Below are 22,206 nucleotides of genomic sequence, written 5' to 3'. Positions count from 1 at the left end.
GGATGCAGTTCACCCTCGAAAACTTGCATCAAGGCTGCACCAAAACCCTCTTTGGAAGCATCAGTATGTAACTCTGTTCTCGCGTTTCTATCGTACAACTTGAGCACTGGTTCTTCTGCTAGCTTCTTTTCGAGTTCATTAATCGCCGCAAGCTCGACTTGGCCTAATTTGAAGTACTGTCTTTTTTCAGCAAATCGGTAAGTGGACGTGCTATTATGGAATAATCTTCCACAAACTTTCTAAAAAAGCCGGTCAAGTTCAGAAATGATTGTATGTCTTTGACGTTCTTGGGCGTTGGAAACTGCTGTACCGCCCTCGTTTTCTCACTGCCAGGTCGCACTGTCCCACTTTCGATTACGTGGCCCAGAAAATTTATTTTTGTTTGCATAAACGCACATTTTTGCCACTTTATTTTAAGGCCGTATTCAGAAGCTTTAATTATCACTTTTTGCAGCTTTTTCGTACATTTGTCTGCCGTAACACCCAAGATAATCGTCCATATATAGCTGCATAAAACCTTCATTCACCATATCTTGAAAAATGTAATTTATGTACCGTATAAAAACGGCTGGCGAATTACAAAAACCAAAAGGTGCATAATTAAATTCAAATACGCCTTCTTTATTAACAAATCCGGTATATTTTTTGGCAGATTCTTTAATCACACAAAAATATTTAGCTTTTTGTAATTTCTCTAAAACATCGTCTATTATTGGTAGTGGAAAAAGAGTCTTTAAGGACCATCGAGTTTAGTTTTCTAAAATCGATACAAACACGATATGAACCATCCTTTTTTTTCACAACTACCACTCTACTTGCAAATTCAGAGGTAGAGTGCCTAACAATACCTTGTTCTAGCCACTGATCAACTTGTTTCCTCACCGCCTCTTGCTCCTCTAATGGAAGCCGACTTGGCGATTGGCGAAAGGGTCTAATATTATCACCGATAATGTCCATCGCAATAGGGCATTCCCGATCACCTTTTATTGGTTTATAAAGTTTAATAATTTCCACGATTGCGTCTTTAAAACAAACTGGTACTACGAGATCGTGCTGATATTCACTTATATTATACACTTTCAATTCGTTTTCAAAGGTTTCATCAGTAAGCTTACTGAAATTGTATAACCACTTTTATCAAAGACAACCTTGAATCTGTTTAGGAAGTCAAAACCAAGTAAAATGTCAAATTTTATATTCTTGTCACACACTACCAAAAAGGTTTGCTCACAGCTCAAATTATCAACAACATTACAGCAGCAACTGCCTTCAACTTTGTTTGATACATTACCAAGTCAATAAAGTATTTGTCGGATTCTTTTAACAAAATGTTTGACAAGAATTTTTCATAAAAACTTTTTCTTATAATTGATACGTCGGACCCCGTGTCGACTAAGGACTTCGCCTCGGTACCGTTTATGGTAATAGATTTAAATCGGTTACAAACAGATATAACATTAACATCTTTATTTTGATTTTTAGCAGGGCAAACTTTTGCGTGGTGGCCACTTTTGTTACAATTAAAACACTTCATAGGCTCCTTACACGCTGGCCTTTTGTGCTCTGTAGAGCCACAGTTGAAGCAGTGTTCTTTTTTCGACGTATTATTATTATTTTTATTATTTCTCACAACCGGCTGATCACTTTTAAATGTATAGTCAAATGTTTCATGACGTTCAATTAATTCTTTCACAGTTTTGCAATTATATAATATAAATTTTATTTCGGGTTTAACGCGTAACCCATCAACAGCATAGCGGATTACCGATGCATCATCAACTGACTCAGGTGATGCCAACTTTTTAACACGCAGAACATACTCATGGAAATTTTCATCACTATGTTTTTTCATTTCTCTTAGTTCTTTATGCAATTCCGCACTTGTATATTCTTTATGAAATTCGTCAATTAATTCTTCACGTAAGCTAACGTAGTTATTGACGCAAACCGACTCTAAAAATAATTGAGCCGTTTTTATCATTTTTCCGCGCGCTTGAACATATTTTTGCTTCTCATCTAACCCATAAGCCTCTGCGTTACTCTCGAAGTTTTGGAGCCACTGTAACACTGGAATACTTCTGCCGTCGTACACTGGCACTATTTTAGCCAAGCTGTCTGCTGAGATTTTAACCTTTTTGTTGTTATCGTCTTCTCGTAGCATCTTTAATGTGAGCAACTTTACCAAATCTTTTATGCTTTCGTCTTTCTCATCTAGACCGTTGGAAATATCCAATGCTCCAGCGCCTTCGCTCAGACATGCTGCTTGGCCGCCAATTTCTTCATTATTGTTCTCAACCATTTCCCCCCTTTCATTTTGTCTGCTACTATTTTGCTGTGTCGTTTTGTTAGCAATCTCTAGTACATTTATTGTTAGTGGGTGCAGCTCTGCTGCCCATGCCCTTGCACCTTGAGACTCTTGGAGACGTGTAAAGTAAGGGTGTATATTTCTATGCATTTTGACTTCGTATTATTGGCAAATAATTTGATAAAGACAACGCGACAACTAACGGATTTTTTCTATGCCGGCTGCAATGACAGTCACCTTTTCTTAACCTTCACGAATTTTATGCAATTACTACTTTTTTTCGTATACTGTGGTACAGTTTATATTTGGTAAAATTTGTTGACGACTGATATATGTAGCTGATATATCAATTAAAACAACTTATGCGCTCTATCGGAATTTTACAATTTGATTTTTAATAGCTTTTGGCTTCGGTTGAGCCCCCAAATGTAAAAAATAAAGGGAAATTATAGTTTTGTGATTTAATAATCACTATTAATATAATTTAATGTAATTCAATTGTTCAGTTCACAATAAAATGGTTTTAGTTATAATATTGATTTAATTTTTACACATTAATTTAGCATATTAATTGAAAATTGAAATTGTTTCACACGGCTTGACTGATGTTAACAACGGATTTCTTGACAACCGACGGCGCGCAACTTGACTTTAAGACTGCTTTGTTAGGTCCACTGCAACTTGAAAAAAAAACGACTGTATAAACTGCTTGTAGGTACAACGGATCAACTGAGAGAGTAAAGGCGACTGGAAGTCATATGTACTACTTATTGTTGTAAACTAAACGGAGCAGCATTGAGTGGTTGTTGTTGGCTACTGTGGTTGGCGACTGTTGTTAGCTAGTGACCACTGTTTACATACATAATAAAAATTAGGAAAGTGTGTTTATCAAAAATGTAAACACGAGAAATGTTAAATTAAAATGTCCCAAAAACACCATTGTGAACTCACATAAATTCACAATGACGAAAAAAGTTTTATTTTGAAGATAGCCACCCTACAAGAAACGCTGATAGTTTTACTAATACACTCACACTTGTAATTGACAATGCTGATCCTGCGATGACGTAAACATTGATACTTAAATTTATGTATGTTCCTTTGATCGCTAACGCATGTCCGCATGTTCCCAACAACAGCCTATAATCATGAAAAAGGACTCAAACTGGGAAAGCTTCGGACACCTGGTACAGAACAAAAGAACATACAGCAGATACCATTATGCATGTGAGACAGATACATAATTCTCAACGGAATTTAATGTATGCGAGAACAGTTTATCCGATTTAATCATCTTATCACTACTGACTGTCATATGACAATCAAATGATTATCACGGTTGTTTTGTTATTTTTTAAATTCCGCCATTTTCATTAACAGCTTTCATTTGATACCCATATCGTACAAATATATTCTAGAGTCACCCCTGGTCCACCTTTATGGCGATATCCCTAAATGGCGTCCATCAATAGAACTATGGCCTACTCTCTCTTAAAATACTCTTTAATACCTTCCACTTGATACACATGTCATACAACCACATTCCAGGGTTACCCTAGGTGCATTTTCCTACATGGTGATTTCCCTTATTTTGTCTCCATAGCTCTCAGCTGAGTATGTAATGTTCGGTTACACCCGAACTTAGCCTTCCTTACTTGTTTTTAAATGTGTTTCCGCTTGAGGAAAGCGCTATTCTGTTGTTTTGTTATTTTCTGAATTTAAATTGAACATTCTGAAGTCGAATTCTTATAAAACTATTTATTTTAAACAAATAAGAAACGCGTATGCCTTTATCACGTACAAAATTAAAAACGTAATGAAATAAAGTAAATAAAAAGCAAAAAGCATTGTTTCATTTTTGGCGGAATATAACAATTGTCATTTATGATAGTATAACAGTCAAACCTGATATCTACAGTAAACTATCATTTATGGCACTTTTTGATAGTTAGAGTGTCAGCACTGATCGAGGAAAAGGAATGAGAGTGAGCAGTACGGCTATATACTTAATCAGTAGGCGATGTTGTTGTATAAGAAGGAGACAAAAACTCACACGTACACAGTTGTTTACATCACATTTGCGCAAGTACCCTTAAGTTTGTGATAGAAAGTTTGTATGAGGCGCTGATCGTTAGGTTGACATTGCTGACAATCAGATGATAGTCATATGATAGTCAGTATTCTTGTAGGGCAGATGGGCATGCATGACATGGTGAGAATAAGGACAGGGATAGCTATAGGGTGGTCATGATTGCGATAGACAAAAGAAAGACCGTGGGAAACGGCAAATGGAAACGGTTCTTTTCAGCGTTTGGGATAGTATAAAAGGGGTAACTGGAGGAAAACAAAAATAAAGTAAAATATAGCAGCATATCGGGCTAAAGTGCGCGCGCCGCTTTCCAAATAAAAGAAAATACATTTTAACTTTTGTTTGTGAGTAAATTTTTTAAAGAAATTCCCTGTGCGCGGAGATCCAGAAAGGATCAGTGTAGTGCCGAAAACAATAATTTTTTATTTTTTATGTAAGGCAAATTGCCTTCAATTAAAAAAGCGGTTTCGGTCGGTAATTTTAAAGGAAAAAGGCGACACAAAACCCAACCCCCCAGGACAGGATTTCTTTGCTGCATAAGGATGTGGAATATTTGTTCACCGGGTGAGTTTTTTAAGTATAAAGATTTTTTTTTATCATATAGACTTTCACGCCGTTTGGGGTTCACGCGACCTCAATTTCGACTTCGGTCACCAGCCTCTTCAATAAATCCGTAGGCACGGATTTTCCTGGGTGAAGATTCCCACTCAATCATTGTTTTTTTTGCGTAATCCCAAATTCTAAAAATTAGTATCTTTTTGATTTTTTTTGATTAAAATACTAAATTTTTGTGGATACACTCATTTTATATTGCGTGTAGGTATGTGTGCAAATAATATTAACGTATGTGTGACATAAGGCGCGTGAACGCCAAATCGGCTTTGGGAGCCTTAATAAAAAAATGTAATTGGCGCTAATTGAGATTTCATTCTCGTAGTGGGAACCGGAGGTGGCCAGTGAAGCCTTTTTCAAGCGCCAGGGAATCACATTTTTTACAAATCACGAATTTTTACAAATCACGAATTTCTACAAATCCGATACCAATATTTTCAAATGCATCAATTTTTTTTCAACTTCAACATCCTTGTTTTTAAACGCAACAATTTTTTTTCGCAACTTCAATATCAAATTTTTGCGAGTATCAACAATTTTTACAAATTCAACACCATTTTTATACAAATGCCTAAATCGTAATTGCATTTCATCACGATTTTGGTATTGCAATTTCATCACCAATAAATCCTTTTATTGCATTTTGGAAAGCTGCGTCCAACTGGATTTGTTTATTCACCTAGCCATTTACCCTAAGGTTGGAGCGACCTACCTCATTATAGCATTCAGCAAAAAAGTTCGCCATAATGTAACGTGTACAAAAGCTTTTTATGGTAGATAGAAATTAACAAACGAGTCAGGGTAGTCTAAAAATTGCTTTTTTCTTATCCCAAATTGTAAATTGTATAAAATTTGAATATCACATTGATGTGCATTGACATATATCCGAGTCACTATAAATCTTATACGTTTTAGTCTTAAACGTAATGTTCATAATAGATCAAAAATTTTACAAAATTTTAAGGTCTCTATCAGTCACAAAATATACCAGAACGACTAATTAGGCCGTTTTTTTCTGTTTCTGTTGTAGAAAGGGTATCAACCCTGCACCAATAAGCCCCCCGATCTCCACGTAAAAGAGCTCTTTTAGGCAGGCATTAGGGTGTGTTTTAAAACTCTTTTCTTTTATATAACTCCAATTGAGTAGATAAGAGTTTGGTGATTTTGGCGACGGAAAGACCCAGAGATATAGTCCCGAAAGAATATTTGTCATAGATGTTTTTTTATACGGAATTTATGTGCACATTTTGATTTTTTTTAGGTTTATTATATTTATGGGCCTCTTTATACGTTCATAAATACTGTTTTTAATACGTTTATTTTTTACTTTTATATGTCTGTGTAAGGATATATATTTTTTTGTTAGGAAAGAACCCATATGTGTTAAACTCATATTTACATATATATATATATATAAATTAAGTTGTTTGAAGAAAAATATTATTGAATCTAAACGAAGTTTGATTCTTTTTGTATAAGATTTTATTTCATTCGTGTATAGATTTTAAGATTATGTTCATTAAAATGCGTTATTGAAGTGAAAAGAGAAGTAATATGGTTTGTTAATTTCTTTTGGGGCGGGATGTAAGGATGGAATTATGAGGAGGTAAGTAGGAGTATGGATCATGGCATTAGGGTGACCGCAGAGTAGGTTGCGTGATGCGAGCGGTCCAAGGTTGGGTGGGATTCCTGTGGTGCGGTGGGTAAGTGAATCCGAAGAGGTTGAACGGAAGGAAATAAATATATGTGTGCGTCCGGTTCCCAGATGGCGGGTTGAGAACCACGGCCTGCCAAATGTACTGAGCTAGCTAGGGCCACCATCGGGAACCAAAGCAACGTGTACGTGACAAAACATGCATAACTTCAAAACATAACTACATACGAAGTATGTGATGTGTGGAAGATATTATATGCGAAAGAAGGCAATTGGGAAAAACTTTACAACAACTAAGGCATGACGTAGCTGAATGGGTTTGTAACCATTTCAACTATCGTAGGAGTGCGGGTTCGACTCCCACTCCCGGGAGAAAAGGCTTTGAAGAGATTTACGATGTATAATCGAAACATCTGTCGCCTTGTCCGGCCTGATGTCACGTTGTATAAAATTTTCCCCAATTATTAAATAAATTATTAAAAAAAACCATTTGCCTCAAACATATTACATATTACAAAGGCTTATAGAATATAGTGGAGTTTTGTTTATCATGTATCCCTTTTAAATTGAAACACATATAGCATCTGCTAACTATTTTTTTTTATTTTTTATGAAATTGGAGTAAAAATTAATTTAAATTATTCTGTTATGTCTTTTATGAAAAAAAATTAATAATAAAATGCATAAAAAGCTGCCTTAAACTTTTAGCTTTTTTCTTAGTCTTAAAATTTTTTATTTAGCGTTTTTTAGCTTTTTATTTTTGTCAATCTAGCCTTGTTTCTGAAATAGCTCTAGCACACAGAAATAAATATAATCGTACTGTCGCCCTCATTTTTCATTCGTACTGTAGCTGACGACTGGCTCTCACAGTGATTGTGATTGGTGGTTGCAAATACTATTTAGAATATCGGGATCATTTCGGGACTTTTTCTGAACTATGTCGGGATAATTTAGGGACCCTTCCGGGATATTTTACGGATGGTGTTTGAGATCCGTCCGGGAGACCGTTAGGGTCATTTCGGAACTCTTTTGGTATCATTTGGGTACCGTTCAGAGATCATTTCCTTGCGGTTCTCTGGATCAGTCTAGAATGGCGTCGTGGTCATTTCGGGAGTTTTTTGGGACTATTCAGGGACCTTTTGGATCCGCATTTCGGAATAGTTTTCGGGATCCGTCCGCGATACCGTCTGAGTCATTTCGTGATTTTTCTGGATCATTTCGGGATCATTTTGGGACCCTATCTGGTTATCAGCTCATTTAGTTCTGTTTTTTACTCTATTCCAAAAATAAAATGCATTAGACAGAAAAAAATTTAAACAGATAACTTGATAAGCAGGCTAACTTGAATAGCCCAAATATTTTATTTTCTCCTTGCGGACGGGGCCGTGGGTAAAGGGTAGTAAAAATACAAAGCTAATATAAAAGAAATTTCTATAGAAATCTCATTTTAAAAAGCTGAATAAATATTTTGTATTTTTCATCATTAAGGGCATTGAAATTTTAATTAGGCACTTCTAACCACAAACTTACTCAAGGTTAAATGGGTTTAGCGAAAAAAAATTCCTTTCTATAAATGGCCTTAATTTAAATGTATCGCGCCTTATATTTGTTTTTTTTTTTTTGGTTTTACTTGTAGGGCATGTCTTATTGTTTTGAGAAAAAAACCCATAGCGCCAAATCGTTTCAAATTAGAAAACAAGTAAAGGTGTCTAAGTTCGGGTGTGACCGAACATTATATACTCAGCGTGAGTTTAAATTGCACATTTGATTTCAGATAAATTACTTTTCTACATAACATGTGGCACCGCCCGTTTAAAAAAAATGTCTCCCCATTTCCTCTTACAATAAAACTTGATAAGTGAAATATCATTGATTCAAAACTATTTTTTGCTAAGTTATAGCTTATTATTTTAGTCTACGACCCTTTTAAACTTGTTTTATATCTAAGTTGCCGTGGTCTTTAACCGATCCCGTCCATTTTTACTAGAAATATTTTTTGCTATAAGGAAAATATGTGTACAAAATTGCATTACGATATGTTCATTTTTCTTCGAGTTATGGCTTCCGAAACATAAAAAATTGCTTAATCACAAAAGTAGCGGTGCCACACCCATTTTCAAAAATTGTAGTGTTTTCCAAATAAATGTTATAATTCAATTTAAAAAGTAAAATTGTAGTGATAAAAAACTCTTTTTCGCTAAGATATAGCTTATTAATTTCGTCACGACCCTTTTAAAACTCTTTTATATAAAAGTGGGCGTGGTCTTTAACCGATCTCGCCCATTGTTTCTAGAAATATTTACTGCTAGAGGGAAAATCTGTGTACCCAACTTTATTACGATCCGTTAATTTTTCTTCGAGTTATGGCTCCCGAAATATAGATAGTCATAAAAGTAGCGGTGCCACGCCCATTTTTAAACGGTTTTATTTAGCTTGAGTTGACAGGCTGCACGGCCGTTGTGAACGAATCTTGTAATTGAAATTTAAGTAACTTCCTGATAAGCTACAAGCTTGAAACTTGGAATATAGTTCAGAACCCGATGACAATGCAATAATAAGAAAAAAATCGGCGCTAGGTGGCTCATGGATCGAGATGTTCGCAAAATTCAGATTTGTGGTCGATTTGGCTCATATTTGGAACACATAATACATGCAAGAATAGAAATCGACCTGTGAAAAATTCGCCGCTAGGTGGCTCATGGATCGATATATTCACAAAAATCGTATTTGTGGTCCGACTTGGCTCATGCCTGGAACACATAATACATACAAGAATAGAAAGCGACCTATCAAAAAAAATCGCCGCTAGGTGGCGCAAGGATCGAGATATTCACAAAAATCGTATTTGTGGTCCGATTTGATTTGGTCCATATTTGGAACACATAATACATACATGAATAGAAAGCGTTCTATGATGCCCGATTTGGCTCATATTTGGAACAAATATTGCACACAGTCCAGTAGAAGTGACATCAAAATATTTTGGAGTTGGAGGATGGACAAGCATACGTGGCGCAGAGTTGAGTAAAGTCTTTGGAAGGATTATGTATTGAGGACGTAGGTTGTAAAAAATTGTCAGGAAAGAGTCCTTGTAATAATGAGTCACTAAATGAACTAAATAGAATGAGAAATAATAGGCAATTAAATAAAGACTAAAAACTTGAAAATAAAATAATTAAAAAAAAAAATTTAAGTTAAACGGTTTTATTGAAAACAATACTTACATAAAATAATAATAATACGAAAAGCTAGAAAATAATTAGGTAGGTCCTAGGTACTAGTCATCACACTCCTTATCAATCTAGGGCGTTGATCAGACAATTAGATAAAAGCGTTGGGCGCGTGAAATTTCTAAAAATGTGAGGCGTAGCATAACCTGATTAAGGTTCAGTTGGTTTTACTTATGACTATCAATAGAAATATCACGCGTCCAACGCTTTTATTTAATTGTCTGATCCACGCCCTAGATTGAGAAGGAGTGTGATGACTAGTACCTAGGACCTACCTAATTATTTTCTAGCTTTTCGTATTAATCTTGTATATAAAAGTGGGCGTGGTCCTTAACCGATTTCGTTGCTCTTTCTTCAAAGCATTCCTTATAGTAAAGGCAACCTCTCTGCCGAATTTTGTTACGATAGGTTTAACGATTTCTGATTTATGATTAATAATATTTGTAAAATTGATTTTATCACAAGTGGGCGGTGCCACGCCCATTTCAAATTTTTATCAAGAGTCTCAATATCAGTCCACACGTCGAATTTCAACATTCTAGGTGTATTATTTACTAAATAACCAGGGTTTTTGTGTTTTCCAGAATGTTATATATATAAAAAGTGGGCGTGGTTATCATCCGATTTCGCTCATTTTCTATATAAATTTACTCTGGGTCCAGATAAGCTCGTGCACCAAATTTGGTGAAGATATCTCAATATTTACTCAAGTTATCGTGTTACCGGACAGAAGGAAGGACGGACATGGCTCAATCAAATTTTTTTCGGAAATGATGATTTTGATATAAGAAAGCCTATATCTATCTCGATTCCTTTATACCTGTACAACCAACCGTTATCCAATGAAAGTTAATATACTATATGTGCAAAGCACGTATTGATATTATCTATATGTATGCGTGTGCGTGAGTTTATTTCTCAGAATATTTCCTAGCTTTAAAGAAATATTATTAGAACAGCTGCAATCTCTTGCACGCATTTCCGAAGTTTCGCTTCAAATTTGCCATGCGCTGCTTTTTAATTTTTTGAAATTATATAACAAACAAATTAGAAATAAGCCTATATTTACCTATTATTGATGAATTTAGCGTGTCTGGATGTGCAAATATGATAACAATTGATAAGAACGTGTTACGGAATTATTTTCGCTGAGGTATGCCCAGTCCGTCCAGGGTTCCCATAATTTATGGGAGAACCTATTCCTATCGCAAGAAATAAACAAAGAAGTTCTGTATACGTTATAATATTTATTTAAAACCAAAATGTACTTAATAGCTACTCCTACTCTCTGGCCCTGTCTCGATAAGAGTAGCTGAGGTAGAACCCCTCTGCCAAGCTCTCCGTCAGTTGAAGTGCAAAATTCCTACTGAATATAAAAATATACACGAAATGAAGCGGAAACCCTTAGGTCGCGTTGCTGATTAGTGGTAGAAGCCCACTGACTCGTATGCCTATCTCCTAGCTTGTGATCTTACATGCTAATTTGTCGCCCTTATATACGATTTCGTAGGTCGGCGGACGGTTATTTTCCTAAAAACAATTCATTATTAACAATTCCTCCTTTACAAAATTATGTAGGGTTGCGAGCAGGCAGTCAGTAATTTTACAATAACAATTTTAGGCCAATAGCCTAAGTCGCTAGTTGCCTTTTTTATGTAATATAATTATTTATAGTTATATTTCAAGAAATAAATAATAACAATTTTACAAATTAAAGTGATAAATTCGAATAATAGTCTAACGCTACCTTCGTTGTATTCTATTGGTATATACATATGCTTACATCCTAACATACATTTCCCTTTTCGATTGTCATGCCTCTGGTTGGTGTGTATGTATATATGCATAATTTCAATCATGTAGGATAACATTTTTTTTTGTACATGGGTTTTACCCTATATATTCGGATTCTATGTTCAATTCTATAAAAAATATGTAATTGCGAATCAAAAATATTTCGTTTTGTAGAAGTTATAGCGATTTGAAAATTTTGTATTTTTGCACCAGGCTAATGTAGGTCCTTTCGCGCTATTTCGGTCGATAGAGGGCGGCGATGCATCAATGCATCGAAAAAAGATCTACTTAAAACACAACATACTCATCTTAAAAAAAAAACCAAAAAAATGTGACTGAGAAACAGTAAAAAGGAGATAAAAGGTCCCAGATACACATGATTTTAGGTAGATTTGGCAATTCGTTAAGTACATATTAAGAAAATCATCGAAACTTTTCTGACGGATTGGCAGGCCTAGCAATAGAGCATGCCAGCTACCTGATAGCGTTTTTGTAAGTAACATTTTTTTTAAGAAGCTGTAGTTTCTTGGGTCACTCGTTGTGGGCGACACTATGTTTTTGCATATCACAGAGGATTGATGTCTTCGAGAAGTTGTAAACGAGCGGCTAATTCGTTTTGCAATATATGTGGCGAATGTATTAAAAGAAGACAAAAAAAGTTTGATTTAACTAAAAACACAAGGATTTGCGAGACCTACCTAGCTATTTTTGTGTAGTGAAACCACTGAAAGGGAAACGTTTAAGGAAAACAATATATCCGGAACTACCATCGACATCCGCTCCAGGACCACATTCGGAACAAAATCCTGTACCTGATCCACCTGTGTTGGAAAAGCAACTATTTCCTCAAGGCAGCTTTCAAACACCGAGTTCATCTGCATCTGTACATTCCGAATGTGCTCCTCAATTTGAACCAGGAATACGACATCTCATCAACTCTGAAGATCTCAATGACCTAATAAGAGACTTAAATCTATCAAAAGACAGCAGAGTTATTAGCATTGCGGCTTAAACAACGAAATTTACTTACTTCTGATGTTCGAATATCTTGGCAAAGAAAGCGTCATGAAGAATTTTCTTTTTTCTACAGTAAGAAAGATGTACTCTGTTTTTGCTTTGACGTGAAAGGTTTATTTGAAGCAATTTGTATTCCTTGTAACACAAATGAATGGCGCCTCTTTATCGACAGCTCAACAAAAAGTCTAAAAGCAAATCTACTACACAATGGGAACAAATTTCCATCTATTCCACTGGCACATTCCATACATATCAAAGAAAATTATGACAGTACTAAAATGCTATTAACAGCAATCAAATATACGGAATACAAGTGGGAAACTATTGGAGACTTCAAGATTGTTTGTTTTTTTTACTGGAATGCAAGGTAGATATACCAAACACTCCTGTTATCTTTGCCTATGGGATAGTAGAAACGATGCCGCCCACTATCGCCAAAAACATTGGCCTGAATGTACTGAGATGGAGTGGGAAGATTTAATATTAAACATGAAGCAATTGTCGATCCTAAAAATATATTGATGCCGCCATTGCATATTAAATTGTGCCTTACTAAACAATTTGTGAAGGCTCTTAATATTAAGTCTAAAGCTTTCAAATATTTGCAGACTTTTTTTCCAAAGCTGTCAGAGGCGAAAATTAAAGCTGGAGTCTTTGTTGGCCCTCAAATAAAACAAATTATGAACTGCGATATTTTCCCGGACCTACTTAGCAATGAGGAGAAACTAGCGTGGAACACTTTTAAGGCAGTAGTTCATGGCTTTCATGGAAATCATAGGGATGGAAATTATGATGAGCTGATAACTGGCATGATTACGAATTTTTCCGCCATCGAATGTAGAATGTCGCTAAAGATGCACATGTTACATTCACATCTGGATAAATTCAAAGATAATATGTGAGCTTATTCAAAAGAACACGGGGAGCGATTCCATCAAGATATAATGGAGTTTGAGAAACGCTACCAAGGCCAGTATACGGAAAGCATGATGGGGGACTATATTTGGACGTTAATACGAGAAAATGTTACCGAATATGGCAGGAAAAGCCGGAAAAGGCATTTTTAAACATTTAAACTTTATTCTAAAACTAAATTTAAAGAATAAATCTTAAATTGATTTTTCTTATACTAGAATAAATCAAATCTATGTCAAATTTTGATGAATTTTCATGTTTTTCGTTTTTCTCATTTTTTTCGAACAAAACTAAATCAAAAACTTTTTTATGTTCATATTCTTATTTCTGGGTGCAAAAGCAATAAAAAAAATATACGCACGACCCATGTTAAAAAATGTTGTTGACCAGTGTAATCCGTTATACCGGCAGTCAGCCTTACCCCAATTTCTGGAGCCCTAATACACATAAAAAATCAGTGTCCCTACCGCCGTATATATGTTTGTATGCTTGCCCATATGCATGCCGTTTTTTCCAATATCGGCCGTACATTTTACCATGTTCATGTGTGTGTTCGCTGTTGCTTTAGATTTGGTAGCAGCGGCACTCTGCTTTGCTATTGTTCGTGCGTATATATATACTGTAACGAATTTACTTGCAAATCCTCTTATTTGCCCTTTTGCTAGGATCGTATCGCTAAACTGTTGAATAAATAACTCCAATATTGAATAACGGAAAAATGGCCTTTATTAAAATACCAGAGAATTTAAACACAATGAGAAGGCGTTTTTGCTAGATTCCAACTTTTTTGCATGTGAACACGTCTTGCACTTCACCACACACAATCCAATTTCAATGTTAACCAGTTAACAGCAGAAAATTCTCTGTCAACAGTTTCTGCTGGTGTATAAATTCTCTGGATTTTCTCTTAATATGATTTCTTTGTGGGAATATAGGTATTTAGTAGGATTAATTAAATTTAAATTTTATTACTTGTAGCAATATATTTGCTTGTTTTATGATTTAATATGAATTTGAACTTAATTAATATAATAATAGCAATATATTTGCTTGTTTTATGTTGATGCAAATAGCAGAAATTTTGCTTATTTCTTTACAAACAAAAACCTATTCATATACCCAAAATATACCCTTTCATGAAATGTATGTAAATTAATCATACATTTATGAATTATCCCATCCCTTTTTGTTAATAAATTAAAATGTTAGGAAAATGTATGCAAATTGAAATATGCATGCAAATAGTGTTTTGCCGACGGCATTTGCACACTTGGAATTTCTGTGCTCACGAAATCCATTGCATATTTATAAAACGTTAATTTGCATAAAATGTATGCATATTAACCATGAAGTATGAATTATTAATAAATTGAAAAATTGAAATAAATAAAATATTTGATAACAATTGAATAAATAAAAAAATATTTAGTTATTATTTGGACTATGGGTGGGAGGGGAGGTACCTATAAAGAAATTTCCTAAAGCATTTTATATGTGTTATTCAGTACAATGATGTAAGTATCTATGTACTTGAATATTTTCAAAGGCAGGTTTGATAAGCCAAGTCAAACTTAAATACATTTGACCTGCCTCAAATCAACCCTTAAATATGTAAATAAGACCAACAATACAGAAAAGACATGTGCCTGTTGATCAGATGTTGAGCATTGTATCATTGAATATATATGTATGAAAATACAAACCAAAGCAAAAAAGTACAAATGTACATACATATATACATATTCAATAATACTCCAATTAAAGGCAGACATGTATAAAAAGCTTGGTCGCTTTGATGCTGTGGCAGTGTCTTAAGTTATTAATAAAACAACTTGTCGCTTTCCGCGTTATGAAGCGACCAAATCAATTATGGCAATCCGCGTATACGGCCATGTATATGTAAATATCAATGCTCGTAGCAATTAGCCGACGAAAATTATGTGTCGTCGGTGGTTAAAAGTGTTGCCGTTTATACCTTTAATAACTCACAGCTAAAAGGGGAATTTATTATAAAATTAAAATAAACGAATTTATTGCTCTTTTGCGAAATAATGTTATATTTCTTCGCAAAATTACTTTAATTTATTTCGCCGCTCCCATATATTAATTTTTATCTATGAAAATAATGTAAAATTCTTACTTTTACATCGGAGCTGCTTAACCCCTATACACTTGTAGCACTTTTGTTTTTGTTTTGCCCTGAATCATAGGCACAGATTCAAATTCACAATTTGAATATAAAAAAAAACAAGTAAGGACAGGACTGTCTTCGTCTGTGCCGAAGACTTCAACCTTCCAACCATCATAATTTATTTACAAAAAATCAGAGAATTAAATTTGCAATATACTTGCTCTGATCAGAGAATTTTTTGGTAACAGATGAACAGAGAAAATCGTTAAGAGAATTTTCTGTTACGTCTTGCACCCTGTTAAGTTAACATGAATTTGGGGAATAGTGGTGAAGTGCAAGACGTGTCACATGCAAATGGATCGTAAGCAGTGGATGCCAAAATAACGCCTTCTCATTATGTTTAAATTCTCTGGTAATTTCAACACAACAGAAATTGTCGCTCTTAAGTTAACAAAATTCTTTAAAATTGACAGATTCCTAATAAATCTAACTGATTTTTTTGTTAACACAACTGATCTCATTGGTCATTTAAACCAGACTTCGGCGTTTCATACATCTTAAGATGGTGAGCAACTCACACAGATAGCCTGCGCTCTTTGTTTAGTGAATGGTTGAGTCTGCAATGAGCAATTGGCATGTCAACATGGAGTGTTGGTATCGCTAGTTGCGCAGCGACAAATATATGCACGTATTTACGTAAATACATTTTATTAATATGAATTAATTTAACCCTAGGACTTATACCCAACTTTTACTACGACTTCTTATACCCTGGTACAGGTGTGGCCAGTAGCCTGTTTTACCCGTTTTTTCTCATTTTTTCTGAGAAACAAGTTATTTTTTTTAATGCAATGTTGTAGCTGACTGTCTTACGAACATTTTAAGTAGTTATAAACATATATTTGTAGCCTGCTTCTAAGAATTGCGCGCATTCTAAGTTATTTCTAAGAAGTCAATAATTTCTATTGTTGTTAGAATTTTTAGAATACAACTTTTTTCGCGCACTCTTAACTATTTAGAAGAAGACATTATATTGTACCCTTGCTAGAATTTGCTGACAAACAACATTTGATATAATCCAACTACCTGGCAGGTAAGAAATGCTTCCAGAAACTTAAGGGTTGCAGCTATATAAACGGCAGTTTTGCGAGTTTATGTTCATTTTAAAGCGTTCTTTTGAAGTGTGAAGTTGATTTATATTTGTGAAAATAACAAGTCAGAAAAAATTTAAAATATTACAACATGGATAGCAGAAGGAACATGGAATCAATATATGAGGTAAATACAAATAACTCAAATATAATTTCATAAATGGAATAAAAATTAATTATTTTTATATAGATTATCTGACGCTGAAAAAGAGCAGTACACACAAAACCTGTTTGACGAAATCTCAGATGATGAATTATTTTCCGACCATGAAGAGGATGAAAGCGAACAAGTAGCAGATGGCGTGGGTGAAACGGATGTAGAAGAACCTGATTACACAATTGACAATGGCCAGGTAGATGAGGCGGATTACGAAGAATCTGAAAATGAATCCGATGCTGCAGATGATTCTGAGGAGATTAATTAGCACGTGATAGTACCATATGGAGCTCACAGCCACGACTTGCACTCCAAACTAGGCAACAAAATATTTGGCGACAGCGAATTGGGCCCGCAATCAACTACTATGATGTCAATAGTCAATACATATAAATGTTTTATGACTCCGGAAATGGTGGATATTATAGTACGCTACACCAACAAAAAAGCAGAAGCTACATATGCGGAATTAAACGCAAAACATCCAGAGGCGGAACCAAAAACATGGAAGAAGGTTACTTTGAGCGAAATGTATGCGTTCATTGGAGTACTTATTATGACTGACGCTAACCGCAGCAATGCCAAATGTGCGCCGGACTTGTGGTCGGTGGAAAATTGTCCATTATATCGTGCGACAATAGGCATTAACCGCTTTCAGGCCATACTGCGATGTATAAGGTTTGACGATGGCAACACACGGGCACAACGTTTGGAAAGCTGCACCAAAATCCGAGCGGTGGACCATGATGAACTACAACTTTGAGCAGTCATATAAGCCAAGTGAATATCTAACGGTAGACGAGCAGCTCTTTCCATATCGTGGCCGCACCCGTTTCACGCAATACATCCCATCGAAACCGGCAAAATATGGCATCAAAGTGTGGTGGGTATGTGATGTCAAAAACGCATATCCACTGCATGGACAAATATATACTGGCCAAGCACCTACGGGACGGGAAACTAACCAGGGTGAACGCGTGGTCAAGGATTTAGTACGCCGATTTCATGGAACCGGCCGAAATATAACGATGGACAATTTTTTTACATCCCTAAATCTACTGGAAAGCTTGTCATCTATGAATTTGACGGCAGTTGGAACTCTGCGGAAAAATAAGCCCTACATACCAAAGGAGATGTTGGCACACAAAGATTGTGCAGAGAGATAAAGTACATTCGGTTTTAGGCCCAACATATCCATTTGCTCCTATGTGCCGAAAAAAAAACAAGGCAGTTATATTACTATCATCAATGCATGACGATGATCACATTGGCGAAAGTGGCAAACCAGAAATGATCGAGTTTTATAACAAGACAAAAGGAGGAGTGGACGTGATGGACCAATTGCTTGGAGAATATACTTGCCAAAGGATGACAAAGCGTTGGCTGTTGTCCCTATTCTTCAATATGATTGATTTGACGGCATTGGCAGCGTACATCATATATTATGAGAATAATCTCAACATCAGATGCACCAATGCGAAGCGTAAGAGATTTCTTCGCCAGCTCGCCAAGGAACTGTCTATGCCCATAATTGAAGAGCGGTCGGTGAATCAGCAAGTGATGCGGAACTTCAACACAAAAATTGCAGTCGCGAGTTTCATAAGTACGGCCTTGCAAGGAAGTGCTGACAATAGGCCATCAACGTCTGCAGCTGCTGGTGCAAAACCAAAGAAACAGCAGGTTGGAAGCTGTTTTCTCTGCTACATCCATGACCAACACAGAAGACGAACGCGTAACATGTGCAGAATATGTCAGCGCCCAATATGCGTACAGCATTTTTCAAATACATTTACATGTAATATTTGTGAAAATATTGAAGACAATTGAATAATAATTTTTTGCATATTTAGTTATAAGAAATAATCAATAAAATAATATTTTATAAAGAAAATAATAAATAAAAAATTGTTTCCTTCAAAAAATGAGAAAAAACGAGAAAAAAAGCTACTGGCCACACCTGTACCCGGGTATAAGAAGTCGTAGGTGTCAACTTTGAAAGCTTATATCTCATCAATGCATGGACCTAGAATGACAAATAAGACACCAATCGACGTAGATTTACTTCGTTCCTAGATCAAAAATTTCAAGTCAATATCTTTAGCGATTTAGGAGCTACATCACTCCAAAGTAGCTACTGGCCACACCTGTACTTGGGTATACGTCCTAGGGTTAATATGAAAAAATGCAACAGGATCTAATAGAGAAACTGTAAATTTTATTTGAAAATAATTCTAAAAATTCTCTAAAATTCGGCGAATTTTCATCAAAATTCTTAATTGTTTTGTGTATATATATTTTTGTTGCCCATTTATTTCTAGAACAATCAGGTGTCAGTCTTAAATATTAATAGTAATAGAAAAAAAAGTATGTATTTATTAGGAAAATTATAGGGATCTATTTGTATATGCAAGTGGAATTTAACATAAAATATTCGCTTGCCATTGTGCGCATCAATAATTTATTATTTATTGCGTGCTTAGCCGTTGCAGTATAACAAGCGAATGATCAGTAAATCAATTGGTTCGTGCGACCAAAGCGCTCTCACTAATACATCCACACAACATTTTTGCACACTTGATTTAAACAGCGATCAACAGTCAATACATGAGCAAATTTCAAACAGAATTTTACGCTCACTGCGCTCTCTACTTTGTACTTATGACGATGGTGCCACTTGTTCAAAAAATAACAAAATAAGAAAACCGCCAAATCGAAAAAACACACAAAATAGGAAAACAACAAAAAAACCAGTTTTCAGTTATCAATACAAAACGAAAACCCCTTTTTTGAATGTACTGTGCAAAAAATTATGAGATACCGGGACACCTATTTATCAGGTACAATTTTGCAATTTCTCCTCCAAGAGAAATGCAAAATTGCGCCCTCTTGTACAAAAGTTTTGTTTGAACGAGGGGATTTTTCTACAGCATAAAATCTGGGTTGTTTTGGAATCGTTTCAACTTAAAGTGTTACGAAAATTAAACTTGCCGAATTACATGTAAAGTTACTCCAGTGGTGAATTACCTTCCTGCGATTTGATTCTTTACTTTTCTATAACTTACAAGTTCTCTATTTAAAACGTTATGTCAAACATTTATCCTAAAAGTTTTGTTCGGAAAAACAAGTGTGGCAACTACATGCGAGAGAAGAAATTGAGAATGAGCTGAGCTGCAACCGAAAGAATTGAGAAACAGTTTTGTGACTACTATTTTCATTTCTATTTGCAAAGCGAAGTTCAAAACTATAAATTAAATGAATTATAAACTATAAAATTTGGTGAAAGTGTCTTTAATAAAACAAAATAATAAAGTGTATAATGTTTAATGTGTGCCAGCATATTTGATGTGAACCCAATAGAAGTTCGGTTAGTAAGTGCCACCGTGGTGTGATGGTAGCGTGCTCCGCCTACCACACTGAATGTCCTGGGTTCACACCCCGGGCAAAGCAACATCAAAATTTTAGAAATAAGGTTTTTCAATTAGAAGACAATTTTTCTAAGCGAAGTCGCCCCTCGGCAAGCACTCAGTGAAAACTCATCTGCCTCGCAGATGCCGTTCGGAGTCGGCATAAAACGTAGGTCCCGTCCCGCCAATTTGTAGGAAAAATTAAAAAGGAGCACGACGCAAATTGGAAGAGAAGCTCGGCCTCAGATCTCTTTGGAGGTTATCGCAACTTACATTTATTTTCTTTTTTTGTCGCAACAACTTTTTTTGTTCATTTTTCTACTAAAACGGTCAATTACGAATCAACGATTTGTGCGCAGTTGATTCAACATCTTGTTGAGATGGATAAAAATTTACAGAAATTTCGGTTGATTTTACTAGTCTTTTTCTTTCAGTGTAGAAAGGATAAAAAAGGAAAGGAAGGAAAGAAGAAAAAAATAAAAATGAGAGGCATGTAAAGGTTATGTTAGATTGAACTGGCCGCTCAATAAAAACTTCATATAATTGTGTGTTTTCTATAGTTTAACCAGAATTTGCTTGATGATTAAACGAAAAAACCGCAACTAGATACCAGTACTTACTTACGTTACAAAACAACTCCGTCCTCTTGGAGAATACATCAAGTTTACTGGACTTAGCTTAATAGCTGACTCGAAAACAAGCAACTTTGTCACCCTTTGTAACTAAAGCCTTAACGTTTTGAAAGAAATTAATTAATTATTTGTGAACTGCTAGGCTAGGCTCAGATATTTACTTCAACCAAAAACAAATTGCTTAGATACGCTACGGTATGGTTATCACTAAGGCTTTACGCTATGACGTCAATAACAGAATACATTGATTTCCATAAGATTGATTGCACCAGCTTTTTTATGCGGATTTTTGCAGGACCATAAAGTACTTATTCTGCAATTTTCTTTTTATCTCAAATTTTATTCATTAAAGTGGGAACTTAAAAGCTAAGAATAAAGTTTGAACTCACAACCTAAGACATTTGCATATGTCGCAATTTCATTGAATACAATCAAAAATATTTTTTTTTTTACTTTTTTTATTTATTTTTAAAAGCAATTATAAACATTTATTTATAGATAACACAAAAATGAATTATCTTCATGTCGACTGCTGATTGAAATCTCACCATATCTCAGCTACCGTTTCGAAAAAGCCCTATCTTAGCATAAATTCTATATATTTTGATGTGAGCTGCAGCGATTATGAAAAAGAGTTATAAAATGGGGCGTTCAGCCGTGTTAGGGTGATTTTCCACTCAGTACTCGATTAATAACAACAGCCTGCAATTAAGAATTTAGTTTTCCATCTAAAAAGGCTCGAACATTGACATTATTTACAACTGTAAAAACACTCGGATAAAAGGGCTTCATACAACCCAGGTTAAATGATACAACCGCACAAAGTCTTTCTCCCACAACGCCAGGTGCCCCAGTATCCTTAATGCCCACATCAGTATCACGATGAGCAGCACAAATCATTGATGGTGAAAAAACTCTACTTTCAAAAGAATAACGAAACGCACAATCATTAAATGTTAGTGAAGTCAACAAAGTAGTTTTGAGTTTATTCGAATGTGTCCCATCTTTTGCAGTTGTCCAACCCCATCCACTAACTTGCATTTCTGTGGGTGTTTCCAATCTCTGAGTACGTGGGCAAAGTTGTATTATGTTTACTCTTAGACCCAGGCGAAACG

This window comes from Eurosta solidaginis, chromosome 5, assembly GCF_040869045.1.
Source record: "Eurosta solidaginis isolate ZX-2024a chromosome 5, ASM4086904v1, whole genome shotgun sequence".
NCBI classification, from domain to species: Eukaryota; Metazoa; Arthropoda; class Insecta; order Diptera; family Tephritidae; genus Eurosta; species Eurosta solidaginis.
Note: the sequence above shows the minus strand (reverse complement) of the source record.